General features: G+C 38.9%; 1 non-coding gene across 1 annotated transcript; it reads left to right on the top strand.

Moving 5' to 3' along the window:
* The first annotated feature begins 3032 nt into the window (after positions 1 to 3032).
* Positions 3033 to 3139, top strand: LOC128294844 (small nucleolar RNA R71). The gene has a single exon (XR_008285151.1). It is a non-coding gene; the product is annotated as a small nucleolar RNA R71 (small nucleolar RNA).
* Positions 3140 to 16289: the final 13150 nt, after the last annotated feature.

Below are 16289 nucleotides of genomic sequence, written 5' to 3'. Positions count from 1 at the left end.
GCTAGCAACTTTTTTTCCATAGTAGTATAATTCTCTTGTGCAGATGTCAAAGTTTGCTAGCATAATAGATAGGTTGAAAATGCTTGTCTCTCCGCCGTCCCAGTATTGCACCTACTGCAAAGTCACTCGCATCACACATTAATTCAAATGGTAAATTCCAATCAGGTGCAATTATAATTGGAGCATTAATTAATTTATCCTTTAGAGTTTTGAATGCTTCTAAGCACTCCTGATTGAAATTAAAAGGTATATCTTTTTCTAGCAATTTAGTCAAAGGCTTAGCTATTTTAGAAAAATCCTTAATAAATCTTCTATAAAAACCAGCATGTCCTAAAAAGGTTCTAATAGCCTTAACCAAACTAAGAGGGGGTAATTTTTTGATTGTTTCCATTTTAGATTTGTCCACCTCAATCCCTTTACTAGAAATTTTATGCCCTAATACAAACCAGAAGTGACATTTCTCCTAGTTAAGCACAAGGTTCGTTTCCTCACATCTTATTAAAACTCATTTTAAATTTTTAAGACAGAGATGGAAAGAGTTACCGAATACCGAGAGATCATCCATAAATACTTCCATGATATCTTCCACGAGTTCGTCGAAGATGACCATCATACAGTGTTGAAAAGTGGCAGGAGTATTACATAATCCAAAAGGCATTCTACGATAAGCGAACGTACCATATGGTCATGTGAATATCGTATTTTCTTGATCTTCAAGAGCTATTGGGATTTGGAAGTAACCAGAGAGTCCGTCTAGAAAGCAGTAATACATGTGTCCGGATAATCTTTCCAACATTTGGTCAATGAATGGCAAAGGGAAGTGATCTTTTCTTGTGGCATCATTCAGTTTACTGTAGTCTATGCAAACTCTCCATCCTGAGACTGTCCTTGTTGAGATTAATTCATTCTTCTCGTTGGTCACAACTGTCATGCCTCCTTTCTTAGGGACAACCTGCACTGGACTTACCCAAGAACTGTCAGAAATAGGATAAATAATTCCAACATCTAGAAGTTTAATTAACTCGACTTTTACAACTTCCTTCATGTTGGGGTTCAGTCGTCTTTGAGCTTGCACACACGGTTTGTATTCATCTTCCATCAAAATTTTGTGGGTGCAAAAAGAAGGGCTGATTCCTTTAATGTCAGAAATGTTCCAAGCTATGGCCTTCTTATGTTCTTTTAATACTTGGATTAATTCCTCTTTCTCCTTGGGTTGCAAGTTAAAGGCAATGATAACTGGTAATGTAGAATTATTTCCAAGGAATGCGTATTCCAAGTGGTTTGGTAATTGTTTAAGTTCCAGTTTAGGAGGCTTTTCAATAGAAGGTTTTTTCTTAAGTTCGTTGTTTATCTTAATCCCCTCATATTCTATTCGTCTTGAAAAATGCTCATTAGGTTCATCATCTGTCTCCTCTTCTTGAGCTAGATACAGTTCCGTCGTGTCCTTTTGTAAAGTTTCCTGAAAAAAATCTTGAGTAGTATGATCAATAGAGTCAATAAAATAACATGAGTTATCCTGTTCCCTAGAAAACTTCATTGCATCATAAATTTTAAAGATAATCTCCTCGTCACCTACTCTAAGTACCAATTTACCGTCACCCATATCTATTACAGCCCTAGCAGTGGCTAAAAATGGATGCCCCAAAATTAAGGGCACTTTCACATCTTCATCCATGTCAAGCACAACAAAGTCAACAGGAAATATGAATTTATCTACTTTCACAAGTACGTCTTCTATAATGCCTCTAGGATATTTAACAGAACTATCGGCTAATTGAATACTCATCCTAGTAGGTTTAGGTTCCCCAAGACCAAGTTGTTTGAACATTTTATATGGCATCAAATTAATGCTAGCGCCTAAATCAGCTAGTGCTTTCTCAACATTCGGACTACCAATTAAACAAGGGATAGTAAAACTCCCTGGATCTTTTAGTTTGGTTGGCAGCTTGTTTTGGAGCATGGCTGAGCACTCCTCATTGAGTTCTACTATAGACAAGTCCTCGAATTTCCTTTTATTTGTTAGAAGCTCATTAAAAAATTTTGCGTATGTAGGCATTTGCAAGATGGCTTCAAAAAAAGGTAAGTGGATATGTAATTGCTTAAAAAGTTCAAGAAACTTACCGAATTGTGCATCAATGTGGTCTTTTTTCAATTTTGTTGGGTATGGAACTGGAGGTTTATATTCCTTCGGCACTAGTTTGTCACTATTTTTGGGTTTTTCTTCCCCCCTTTCGCTTACCACGGCTTCTTATGTTAGCTTCTTTTCAGTTTCCACTAACACTTTCCCACTCCTTAGCGTAACTGCTTTCACATGCTCTTTTGATTTGGTGTTACTAGGTAAACTTCCTAGTGGTCTTTCTGAAATTAGTTTGGAAAGTTGGCCTATCAGAGTTTTGAGCCCTTGGATCGACGCTTGTTGATTTTTAAGTGCTGTCTTGGTGTTCTAGAAATGAGTTTCTAACACCGATATAAACTTTGAGAGCATCTCTTCAAGGTTCGGCTTCTTTTCTTATTGGTAGGGTGGTTGTTGGTAGCCTGGAGGTGGTTGTGGTCTTTGATTTCCTTGACCGCTCCACGAGAAATTGGGGTGGTTCCTCCAACCTGCATTGTAAGTGTTACTATATGGATTGTTTTGAGGTCGAGGATTATTACCCATGTAGTTTAATTGTTCGTTATCCATGTTGTGGCCATAATGTTGGTATTTCGAATGGCTTGTTCCACCTCCACTTGCTTCGCACTGCATTACTGGGTGAACTTGTGAAGAACTAAGAAAAGCATCAATCTTTTTATTTAAGATTTCTACCTGATTAGAGAGTACGGTGATCGAATCAATGTTATAAACGCCGGCTGTTTTTGTTAGCTTTATCTTCATGACTTGCCACTGATAGTTATTCAGTGACATCTCCTCTATAAACTCATAGGCATGTTCAGGTGTTTTATTATTGATGGTTCCGCCAGCAGCTGCGTCAACCATTTGTCGAGTCAAAGGATTCAGGCCATTATGGAATGTTTGAACCTGTAGCGAAAGCAGTAACCCATGGTGAGGGCACCTTCTTAAAAGGTCCTTGTATCTCTCCCATGCATCATAGAGTGTTTCTAAATTCATGTGCACAAAAGAAGAGATATCATTACGTAATTTAGCCATTTTAGCCAGCGAAAAATATTTTAGTAAAAATTTTTCAGTCATTTGTTCCCAAGTAGTAATTGACCCTCGTGGTAACGAGTTCAACCACTGTTTAGCTTTGTTCCTCAATGAAAAAGGGAATAACCGAGACGAATGGCATCATCAGAGACACCATTAATTTTAAATGTATCACATAGTTCTAAGAAGTTGGCTAAATGAGTGTTGGGATCCTCATCCTGCAAACCATCAAACTGAACAAATTGCTGTATCATTTGAATAGTGTTAGGTTTTAATTCAAAAGTATTTGTAGCTACAGCAGGTCTAACTATGCTCAATTCAGTTCCTGTTAAAGAAGGTTTAGCATAATCATACATAGTGCGTGTAGCAGGATTTTGATTAATAGTAATTGCAGGAGGTAGCTGATTGCCTTGGTTTTCAACCATCTCTTCGGTTGGGGGTTGAGTATCGTCTTCTTTCTCGTTCTCTGTGTATCTTAAGCTTTGCCTTATTTCTCTTTGATTTCTGCGAACTGTATGATCGATTTCTTAGTCAAAAAGTAATGGTCCTCACGGATTTCTTCTAGTCATAAACTATAAAAACCTGGCAAGAGAAGGAAAAAGTAAATTAATAAATAATAATAAATTAAAGTGCACGAAAAATAAATGGCTAAAGTAATAAAAATTGAGTGTTCCTAATATTTTAGTCCCCCCGGCAACGGCGCCAAAAACTTGATCGCGTGATTTCGTGATAGGTTTTAAATATTTATAATTACTCGTTCTTGAACTAACTATTATCGCGATGTAGGCAAGTGTACCTATCGAACAGTAGTATAGTTTTAGCACGACTGAATTGTCGAACCCAAAGGAACTAAAAGTACTAGTAATGACTGTCTTTTTATTATCTAGCCTAAGAATAAAGAGGTTTTTGTTTTAACTAACTGATTATCTAAACTAAGAAACACAGAGAATGGAATTGGGGAATTGTTTTTGGAAAAATCGATTGAATGAAGACAATACCTAAGGAAAAATCCACCTAGACTGTACTTGTTATTCTGGCTCCTAATCGGACGATTTATTCATTTAACTTATTCCGTAGAGATCCCTAAGTTATATTATTATCCCTATTCAAGACTAATAACGTCTAATCCCTAGATTGAATAACCGAGACTTTTCTCTAATTAACACTCTAGGGTTGCATTAACTCGATCTATGGATCCCCTCACCCTAATCCAGAAAAATCTTGTCACCCTATGTCTAGGCGCGTAATCAACTCCGCTTAATTATTACAAATGTACTCTTAAACAAGGTCTATTCCTCATCTGAATAAGAGCTTATCTTGAATCGGTATCCTGGGATATCAAAATAAGAATTAAGAACACATAATTAAGAACAAGTCAAATATTTATCATACAATTCAGAAATAAAAACAAGATTCATCTTAGGTTTCATTCCCCTTAGGTATTTAGGGGATTTAGTTCATAAATAAATAAAAAAACATCTCAGAATAATAAAGAATACTAAACATAAAGAAAACTCCTGAAGGGGAATTGAGGAGAAATCTTCAGTCTTGATGATGAATCCGGCTTCTGAGATGAATCAATTGGCTCCCCTTTCTTCCTTCTCTAGGGTGTATTTATAGGCTTTGGAATGCCTAAAAGCCCTCAAAATTAGCCTTTTCCGAATTGGACTCAACTTGGGCCCAGCAGGGACATCCCCGTGTGCGATTACTTTTGGCCATGCTCGAGCCTGCCAAATTGACACGGTTGTGTGGTCTGCCCGTGTGAGGAGGTCCAGGCTGTGTTAATTTCGTACTTTGGCCCATTTTCTCCGTTTTTGGCCCGTTTCTCGTTCCTTTCGCTCTCCTATGCTCTCCTAAGTGTAAAACATGAAATTAAAGCATTAGGAGCATCGAATTCACCAATTCTAATGGAAAATCATCCATAAAATGCGTTAAACATGGGGTAAAAATATGTATAAATTACGATTTATCAATAAGATATGAGATTAAATCTTATTGAGCCTAGTTTCACATAGAGTAATGTGAACAAAAGAATTTCATATTATGAGATATTGAATTTTTGTGAGACAGGGTCAGAGTGATTTCGGGCTCTCCTGTCTTAAATTTGGAAAATCATTAAAAATTGTAAAAAAATAATTATGGATTATAATTTATATGAATAAATTATTAATGAGTCTAATTTCAAGAGAAATAGACGGGAACATTATCTGAATTCCGTACTATGAGATAATTAATTTTTAGTAAAGAAAGGTTGAAGCTGTCAAACAACAGAACATGGGTAACTTTAAAAAATAAACTTTACTTATTGGCTTGACCAAAAATTCTAGAATTTTTATGGTAAGAAGATATTTGAGTCTAGTTTCAGGAAAAAATTGTGTTTTTTAATTTAGAGTTTCATAACTCAAGTTATAAATAATTTAGTGACTATAACTCGAGTAGATAGCTTGACTGGAATATGTGCAAATAGTGGAATTTTGTGTAATTTCGATTGTGCTGCCATTAGAACATGTTGTAAGAATTTGGAAAAAGCATGTTAATAAATTGCTTATTATTATTTTCGTACGGGCCTACTAAGCTATAAAGCTTACCCCTCTTCTTTCCATTTCTTTTAGTATTGTCAGGTTAGCTCGAGGTTGGAGATCGTCGGAGACAACATCACATTATCAAATTATCAAGCCGGGGTATTAATAAAACTTAAGTGTTTTCAAGTGAGTGGCATGTATAGAGACTCAGTACTTTATGATATGTGTTTCATGATTTGGCCAATTTAGTTGGCTTAGAATGATTCTGTAACACCCCAAACCCAGCCTAGACGTTATGGCCGAATCTGGTGAGTCACATTGAAGTGCTTTTCGGGAATTGATCTTTTCGGTAAAAATCCGTTTCTAAATTTAAATCCTTTTATTATTATTTAACAAAAGTTCTCGTCAAAATGTTTACCTTATTAACTGTAACACCCCGAACCCGAGACCATCGCCGGTGTCGGACACGAGGGGTTAACAAGCCAAATCCACATATTTCACCCACCAATTTGACATTTCCAGACAGGCTGGAAATCTGCGTCACTGTCACCTTAAAAATCATATCTCAAGTTTCAAAACTCAGAAACTGATTCCGTAAATTTTCCCTGAATTTAGACTCATATATCCATCCATGGATTTATTTCTATAATTTTTGGTCAGGCCAATTGGTACAGTTTATTAGTTAAAGTCACCCATGTTACAGGGATCGACTGCTCTGACCTTCGCGCATTACAACTTGAATATCTCTCTGTACAGGGCTTTAATACTGGTGCCGTTTGTTTCTAATGAAACTAGACTCAAAATGGAATCTGTACATATAAGGAATGACTCCTAATTATTTCTGGATAATTTATAATAAATTTTTAAAGTTGTGACAGGGGACCCAGAAACCGTTCTTGCCCTATCTCACAATAGCTTTAATATCTCTAAACATGTAACTCCTATGACCGTTTCGTTTATTCCATATGAAAGTAGACTCATTAAGGTTCATTTAAATAATTTATTCATTATTTAATACCATTCCTACAAATTTTGGTGATTTTTCAAAACCATACCACTGCTGCTGCCAGCATCTGTTTTCAAAGTAACCATTACCTATTTCATGATTTCCACGATTCAAATGGCCCTTTTTGCACATATAGCACAAAGTGTGATTATGATTAACCATTCCAATGGCTAATCCTTTCAGACAATTTCATACCCCATAATGATTATCATACAAACTATTATAGAATCATACTAAAAACATATATCAGCCATTTTCGCATGGCTATCCAAGCTTACACAAAACCGAAAGGTACATGACCTTCAACATTAGGGTAGTCCTATACATGCCATTTCAAAGTTCGACCAAAATTATACCAAAATTGAGGCTTTGATAGTGTAGATGACTTCGACTTTAATGATCCCGAATCCGATCGCTAACGAGCAAAATCTATAAAACAGAGAGCCAAAGCAACGGGGTAAGCATTTTTATGCTTAGTAAGTCTCAAGCAATAAAATCAGCTTTAACTAAGGCATTACATTCACATAGCCAAATGAATCATTTCATTAATACACATTCACATAATCATACTTGCTTCACACTTCATCATTGTATACTTTCACAAGATATCAACCAATTCAATAGCTGAAAACTCGTTAGTCGATTGAGCGAATGTTACTCAACATATCGACTTTTCCAATGCACATATAAACATACCTTATCCTTTGGACTTTTCGAGCGTACTAATTAAATTTATTACAGCAACCAACGCTTACCTCCAGCCCAAGCTTCTTCGGAATACAACCGGATATAACCACATGCACGAATGCCTTCGGGTCTTAGCCCGGATAGAACGACTTGCACAAATGCCTTCGGTATTAGCCGGATTTAACAACTTGCACGAATGCCTTGGTCTTAGCCCGATGTAGTCACTAGCACAATGGCCTTGGTCTTAACCGGATATAATTACTAGCATAAATGTCTTGGGCTTAGCCCGGATATCATTCAATTGCTCATGCACACACATACATCAATAATCATTACACATCCATGTTTCATTTTCGTTACTAAGGCTCAAACACAAACATATCACTTGCATAATCGCCTTGGGACTTAGCCCGGTATCATTCAAATACTCATACACACATAAATCAATAATCATTACACATCCATATTTCATTTCACATAATTCGAGTAGGGTCATTTCTTGAGGACTTACCTCGGATCTTTGTCGAACGGCTTCAACGGCTATTCGATCACTTTTCCTTCCCTTTATCGATTTAGCTCCCTTTGCTCTTGAGCTTAACGAATGCAAGTAGAAGTATTCAATATTTTTCTCAATAATGTTTACTTGTTAATCACATTCAGCATCTCATATCAACTCATTTTATTATAAACTATCAATCGACTTTTAAACCAAAACGCCATTATAAGGCCGATTGTTCTTGGTCATACATACGAAATCAAAAATAAATTCCAAGGTTTTCACATTATAAGGTACTAAGCCGAATACACTTGCTAGGTTCACATACATTCTTCATCAATTTCATCTTTAAACAAACACATTTAAGCATTCCTTTCAGTATTATCAACTCCAACCACATTCATTACTCAAGTATAGTATTTTCACATTCGGCAATAGTATTACATACAATAGCCGATTCTTCTTACTTTGTATTTGTGCATCTATTTGATCATTAATTTAGTTCAAACACCCATACACCAAGATTCATCAAGTTTAGCATGAAACATAAACCTTAATCCCCAATGACCACAATGGCCGAAAATCCTAGTCAACCCAAAATCAAAATTTCTAGCATGGGTTACCTAGAGAACTTGGTAACTAGCTCAATTTCATCTAACGTTTCAAGAATTCACATGAATTTCTCACTTTATTTATAGCTTAGAAACCGAATGGTTGCTCCCTTAGAATCGGCCAAGAAGAAACAAGAACAAAAACTTGTTTCTTTCACCCATCCACCATTTCTCCTTAAAACACAAGACAACAATCATTTTCCTCCATTTCTTCCATGGCCGATTACCCACTATCACCACACAATCAAGATTTTGACAAGGCTAAGTAGGAAACTTAGTAACTAGCTTAATGTATGCTAATATTTCAAGAACTAACATGAAATCACTTACCTTGTTCCAAGCTTAAGGGTGACCGATTGGCTATCTCCCCTTCTTCCTTTGAGTTTCGGCCAAGCTAAGGAGGATGAACACTTTTCTTCTTTTTTTTTTTCTAGTTACGGCACAATGGGGGGGGCAAGGATGAAACAACCTTGGTTTCTCTTCCCACCCCTCATATTTTATTGTTCCTCCCACAACATGTTATCACAACATGTTTATTATATTCATTACCCATCACATTTTGTCTATCTTCATTACCATGGCGGCCACTTCCTATAGTTTGGCTAAATTGACATGCAAATCCTCATGTCTTTACTTCATGCATTATTTGGCCACTTAAAATTTCACCTATCGCATTTTCAAGTCCTATCACGTGGGTCCTTTCTTATAAATTAGCACCTAATTAATAAAATCAAGGCACGAAATATTTACACATACTAATTCCACAAACAATAAGCACAGAATATAACACCTAATTATTTTTGTGACTCGGTTTTGTGGTCTCGAAACCACATCCCGACTAGGGTCAATTTTGGGCTGTCATAACTCTCCCCCACTTAAGAAATTTTCGTCCCCGAAAATCTCACCGGTAAATAGGTTTGGGTACCGCTCTTTTATAGAGTTCTCGGGTTCCCAAGTAGCTTCTTCTATCCCGTGTTTTAGCCATAACACTTTCACTAGCGGAATTCGCTTGTTTCGCAACTCTTTCACTTCACGTGCTAGGATACGAATCGATTCTTCTTCATAACTCATATTGGCTTGAATTTCAACCTCTGTTGGACTAATCACGTGCGATGGATCAGATCTATAGCGTCGAAGCATCGAAACATGAAAGACATCGTGAATCTTTTCGAGTTCAGGGGGCAAAATCAAACGATATGCAACTGGACCGACTCGCTCGGATATCTCATATGGCCCAATGAACCTCGGGCTCAACTTGCCCTTACGGCCGAATCTGAGTATCTTTTTCCAAGGTGAAACCTTGAGAAACACTTTATCTCCCACCTGATGCTCGATGTCTTTACGCTTGGATCCGCGTCGACTTCTCGACGATCGGAGGCTATCTTGAACTTTCACGGATTACTTCCACTTTACATTCAGCATCTCTAATCAAATCCACCGAAAATTTTGCTTTCACCGAGCTCAGTCCAAAACAATGGTGTACGACATTTACGACCGTACAAAGCCTCGTAGGGTGCCATCTTAATACTTGATTGAAAGCTGTTGTTGTAAGCGAATTCAATCAACGACAAATACCGTTCCCATGAACCACTGAACTCGAGGATACAACATCTCAACATATCCTCAAGTATCTGAATTATCCGCTCGGATTGACAATCGGTTTGGGGGTGAAAGGCGGTGCTGAAATGCAACTTGGTACCCAAAGCTTCTTGCAACTTTTTCCAAAATCGCGAGGTAAATCTCGGATCTCTATCCGACACGATGGAAATAGGCACCCCGTGCAATCTCACAATCTGAGAAACGTACAGTTCGGCTAGTTTGTCCATTGAAAAGTCCGTACGTACGGAGACAAAGTGAGCCGACTTAGTCAATCTATCTACAACGACCCAAATCGCATCCTTCTTACTCACCGACAATGGCAGTCCAGATACGAAGTCCATTGTGACTCGATCCCATTTCCACTTGGGTATCGTGATTGGCTGAAGTAATCCTGAAGGCACTTGATGTTCCGCTTTCACTTGTTGACATATTAAACATCTCGAAACAAATTCGGAGATGTCTTGTTTCATACCATGCCACCAAAACCGACGTTTCAAATCGTTGTACATCTTCGTACTCCCCGGGTGGATTGCCATTCGGCTACAATGGGCTTCATTCAGAATTATCGAAATAAGTTCAATTCCTTGGAACACACAGACGACTTCGAACCTCAAACAATCGTCATCATCGATCCGAAACTCCGATTCCTTGTTCGAACACACTCGACCCGTTTGCAACCAACTCATCGTCGACCTTCCGAGCTTTACAAATTTGATGTATCAATAATGGTTTGGCTTTCAATTCAGCTACTAACACGTTGTCGGATCGAGCGGACAAGTGCACATTCATCGCTAGAAGCGAATAATGATTTACGACTCAAGGCATCCGCAACCACATTCGCCTTTCTCGGGTGATAGTCAATGACCAGCTCATAATCCTTTAACAGCTCGAGCCAACGTCTTTGTCGCAGATTTAAGTCTCTTTGGGTCATCAAATATTTGAGACTTTTGTGATCCGAGTACACATGGCACCTCTCACCAAATAAGTAATGTCGCCAAATCTTCAAGGCGAATACGATGGCAGCCAATTCGAGATCATGGGTCGGATAATTTTTCTCGTGTGGCTTTAATTGCCTCGACGCATAGGCCACAACTCGACCTTCTTGCATCAATACGCAACCTAACCCAAGTAGGGAGGCGTCACTATAGATGACAAACTCTTTGCCAGATTCGGGTTGCACTAGAATTGGGGCTTCAGTCAAATAAGTTTTCAGTTGATCGAAACTTTTCTGACATTTCTCCGTCCATTCGAACTTAACATCCTTTTGGAGTAAGCCGTCATTGGCGTGGCTATCGTTGAGAAACCTTTACAAATCGTCGGTAATAAGCGGCAAGCCCCAAAAGCTCGAACCTCGGTAATATTTCTGAGGCTTCCAATTAAGTATGGCTGAAATTTTATTCGGTCGACTCGAATACCGTCGCAGATACCACATGACCCAAGAAGCTAACTTCTCTTAACCGAACTCACACTTGCTGAACTTAGCATATAATTGCTTATCCCGTAAAATTTGCAGCACTAACCTCGGTGTTCAAGCATGTTCGGTCTCATTTCTTGAATAGACCAAGATGTCATCAATGAACACGACTACGAATCGATCCAAATATGGTCTGAAGATCCGATTCATTAAATCCATAAATACCGCAGGGGCATTAGTAAGCCCAAACGGCATCACTAGGAACTCATAGTGACCATATCTCGTTCTGAAGGCAGTCTTGGGTAGGTCCGAATCTTGAATTCACAATTGATAATAGCCCGATCTCAAATCTATTTTCGAGAACACTGAGGCTCCCTTCAGTTGATCGAACAAGTCATCGATACGTGGTAACGGATATTTGTTCTTTATCGTCGCTTTATTAAGTCGACGATAGTCGATCTACGACCTCATGGTTCCATCCTTCTTTTCACAAACAACACCGGCGCACCCAAAGGCGAAAAACTTCGGCGAGCAAAACCTCATCCACCAATTCTTGCAAGCGAGCTTTCAACTCCTTTAATTCCGTTGGTGCCATACGATACGGAGCTATCGAAATTGGAGTGGTACCAGGTACCAATTCGATGCCAAATTCTATTTCCCGAACAGGTGGTAAACCCGACAATTCTTCCGGGAAAACATCCGGGTATTCACAAACCACTGGCACTGATTCGGGTTTCTTTTTTGATTCCTTGTCATCTAGCACATACGCAAGGTACGCTTCGCACCCTTTTCTTACATATTTCCGGGCCAACATTGCTGATATTACAGCTGGTAACCCCTTTAAGTCCGTAGACTCAACCCGAATTATCTCGTTATTCGCGCACCTCAAATCGATAGTCTTGCTCTTGCAATTTACAACCGCATCGTGCATGGTCAACCAATCCAAACCAAGAATAATGTCGAATTCATCGAACGGCAAAAGCATCAAGTCCGCCGGAAAACAAGAACCTCGGAACACTAAGGGACTTTTCTTGCACACTTTGTTGACAAGCACGTAATGACCCAAAGGGTTTGACACCAATTTCAAACTCGATGAGACTCAATAGGCAAAGTCTTCTTTGGATGCTAAGGTTTCACATATGTAAGAATGAGTAGAACCGGGGTCAATCAAAGCAATCACATTAGTATTGAAAAGAGTGAAAGTACCGGTAATGACATCCGGTGAGGCAAGATCCTCGGCGTCTTGGCGTATGGCATAAGTCCTAGCAGAGCACGAGCCTTGGATCGATGGTAGCATCTTTAGATCCTCTCTAACCGCCACTAACATTGCCCACATTTCTAGGTGGCCTACCTCGGCGATGGTAGCACCGGGTTTCCACTCGACTTACATTTTGTTCAAGCAACCTCGGGCAATCCTTCATAAGATGGTCGGCCGATCCACACTTATAGCAGAGCGATCACGGAACCAACAGCTCCCGAATGCCATTTGCCACAATGCGAGACACTCCGCCTCTCTCGGCGATCATTTCCACCATGGCGATTGAAGTGACTCGTGTGGTCACGGGTCGATCGCGTCCTCGTCTAGAAATGCCCGGCGCCTCTAGACCGGCTCACATCATCTCGAAATCTCTTGATGCTGTTGAAGAGACTTTTCCGAGGACCTTTTGAATTCTCCGGTTCCCACATCAACTTTTGTTTCTCCTTTCTAAGCTCTTGACTTTACAAGCTCGCTCAACAAGTACTACGAACTCTCGTATTTCGAGAATGCCAACGAACATCCTTATATCATCATTCAGCCCATCCTCGAGCGTTTACATAATAGCTTGGACGAAATGCATTCTCGCGCGTCTGGCTAAGCCTCACAAATTTTCGTTCGTAGTCGATGGCGACATAGAACCTTGCTTAAGATCAAGAAATTCCCTTCACTTTTGGTCGATGAATCTCTGACTGATATACTTTTTTCGGAACTCGGTTTGAAAGAATTCCCAAGTCACTTGCTCTCTAGGCACCACAGAAGTCAGAGTACTCCACCAATAATAGGCGGAATCGCGTAGCAAGGAGATGGTACACTTTAAGCACTCATCGGGTGTACAAGATAGCTCATCGAGCACCCGGATAGTGTTATCCAACCAAAATTCAGCTTGCTCGGCATCGTCGCTATCCGTAGCCTTGAATTCAGGTGGCCCCATGTTTACGAATTCACATCGATTGGGGCTTACTTGACCTTATTTGGTCGATTCGGAGGTATTGTAGGTCGGGGTTGCATTAGTCGGGAATGGAGGTTGTGGAGCAGTCGTGTTAGTTCGAATGTATTGGTTGAACCAATCATTCATCACACTATAAAAGGCTTGCCTAGCCTCATCATTCGGATTGCTGGCCATAGGTTGAGAGTCATTGGCGCTGTCCCTTGCGCGGAGCAGCGCCACACTCTTCACATCATCAGCTATTGCTCGGTTGGGATCGGGATCCATTGCTATAAACAAACACAAAGTCAAATTGTCGAAATCACCACACTATCAATTCATCATTTAATGGCATGTATAGCTAGACCCCAAACATATCACGGTAGTCCTAGAATCGACTAAACCGTGGCTCGATACCAATAAAATTGTAACACCCGAACCCGAGACCATCACCGTGTCGGACACGAGGGTTAACAAGCCAAATCCACATATTTCACCCACCAATTTGACATTTCCAGACAGGCTGGAAATCTGCATCACTGTCACCTTAAAAATCATATCTCGAGTTTCAAAACTTGGAAACTGATTCCGTAAATTTTCCCTGAATTTAGACTCATATATCCATCCATGGATTTATTTCTAGGATTTTTGGTCAGGCCAATTGGTACAGTTTATTAGTTAAAGTCACCCATGTTACAGGGATTGACTGCTCTGACCTTCGCGTGTTACAACTTGAATATATCTCTATACAGGGCTTTAATACTGGTGCCGTTTGTTTCTAATGAAACTAGACTCAAAATGGAATCTGTAAATATAAGGCATGACTCCTAATTCTTTCTGGATAATTTATAATAAATTTTTAAAGTTGCGACAGGGGACCCAGAAACCGTTCTGGCCCTATCTCACAATAGCTTTAATATCTCTAAACATGTAAGTCCTATGACCGTTTCGTTTATTCCATATGAAAGTAGACTCATTAAGGTTCATTTACATAATTTATTAATTATTTAATACCATTCCTAAAAATTTTGGTGATTTTTCAAAACCATACCACTGCTGCTGCCAGCATCTGTTTTCAAAGTAACCATTACCTATTTCATGATTTCCACGATTCAAATGGCCCTTTTTGCACACATAGCACAAAGTGTGATTATGATTAACCATTCCAATGGCTAATCCTTTCAGACAATTTCATACCCCATAATGATTATCATACAAACTATTATAGAATCATACTAAAAACATATATAAGCCATTTTCGCATGGCTATCCAAGCTTACACAAAATCGAAAGGTACATGACCTTCAACATTAGGGTAGTCCTATCCATGCCATTTCAAAGTTCGACCAAAATTATACCAAAATGGAGGCTTTGATAGTGTAGATGACTTCGACTTTAATGATCCCGAATCCGATCGCTAACGAGCAAAATCTATAAAACAGAGAGCCAAAGCAACGGGGTAAGCATTTTTATGCTTAGTAAGTCTCAAGCAATAAAATCAGCTTTAACTAAGGCATTACATTCACATAGCCAAATGAATCATTTCATTAATACACATTCACATAATCATACTTGCTTCACACTTCATCATTGTATACTTTCACAAGATATCAACCAATTCAATAGCTGAAAACTCGTTAGTCGATTGAGCGAATGTTACTCAACATATCGACTTTTCCAATGCACATATAAACATACCTTATCCTTTGGACTTTTCGAGCGTACTAATTAAATTTATTACAGCAACCAACGCTTACCTCCAGCCCAAGCTTCTTCGGAATACAACCGGATATAACCACATGCACGAATGCCTTGGTCTTAGCCCGATAGAACGACTTGCACAAATGCCTTGGTATTAGCCCGGATTTAACAACTTGCACGAATGCCTTGGGTCTTAGCCCGATGTAGTCACTAGCACAATGGCCTTGGTCTTAACCGGATATAATTACTAGCATAAATGTCTTGGGGCTTAGCCGGATATCATTCAATTGCTCATGCACACACATACATCAATAATCATTACACATCCACGTTTCATTTTCGTTACTAAGGCTCAAACACAAACATATCACTTGCATAATCGCCTTCGGGACTTAGCCCGGGTATCATTCAAATACTCATACACACATAAATCAATAATCATTACACATCCATATTTCATTTCACATAATTCGAGTAGGGTCATTTCTTGAGGACTTACCTCGGATCTTTGTCGAACGGCTTCAACGGCTATTCGATCACTTTTTCCTTCCCTTTATCGGATTTAGCTCCCCTTTGCTCTTGAGCTTAACGAATGCAAGTAGAAGTATTCAATATTTTTCTCAATAATGTTTACTTGTTAATCACATTCAGCATCTCATATCAACTCATTTTATTATAAACTATCGATCGACTTTTAAACCAAAACGCCATTATAAGGCCGATTGTTCTTGGTCATACATACGAAATCAAAAATAAATTCCAAGGTTTTCACATTATAAGGTACTAAGCCGAATACACTTGCTAGGTTCACATACATTCTTCATCAATTTCTTCTTTAAACAAACACATTTAAGCATTCCTTTCGTATTATCAACTCCAACCACATTCATTACTCAAGTATAGTATTTTCACATTCAGCAATAGTATT

This window comes from Gossypium arboreum, chromosome 6, assembly GCF_025698485.1.
Source record: "Gossypium arboreum isolate Shixiya-1 chromosome 6, ASM2569848v2, whole genome shotgun sequence".
NCBI lineage: Eukaryota > Viridiplantae > Streptophyta > Magnoliopsida > Malvales > Malvaceae > Gossypium > Gossypium arboreum.
The sequence above is the reverse complement of the archived record's forward strand: the minus strand, read 5'-3'. Positions and strand labels throughout refer to the sequence as shown.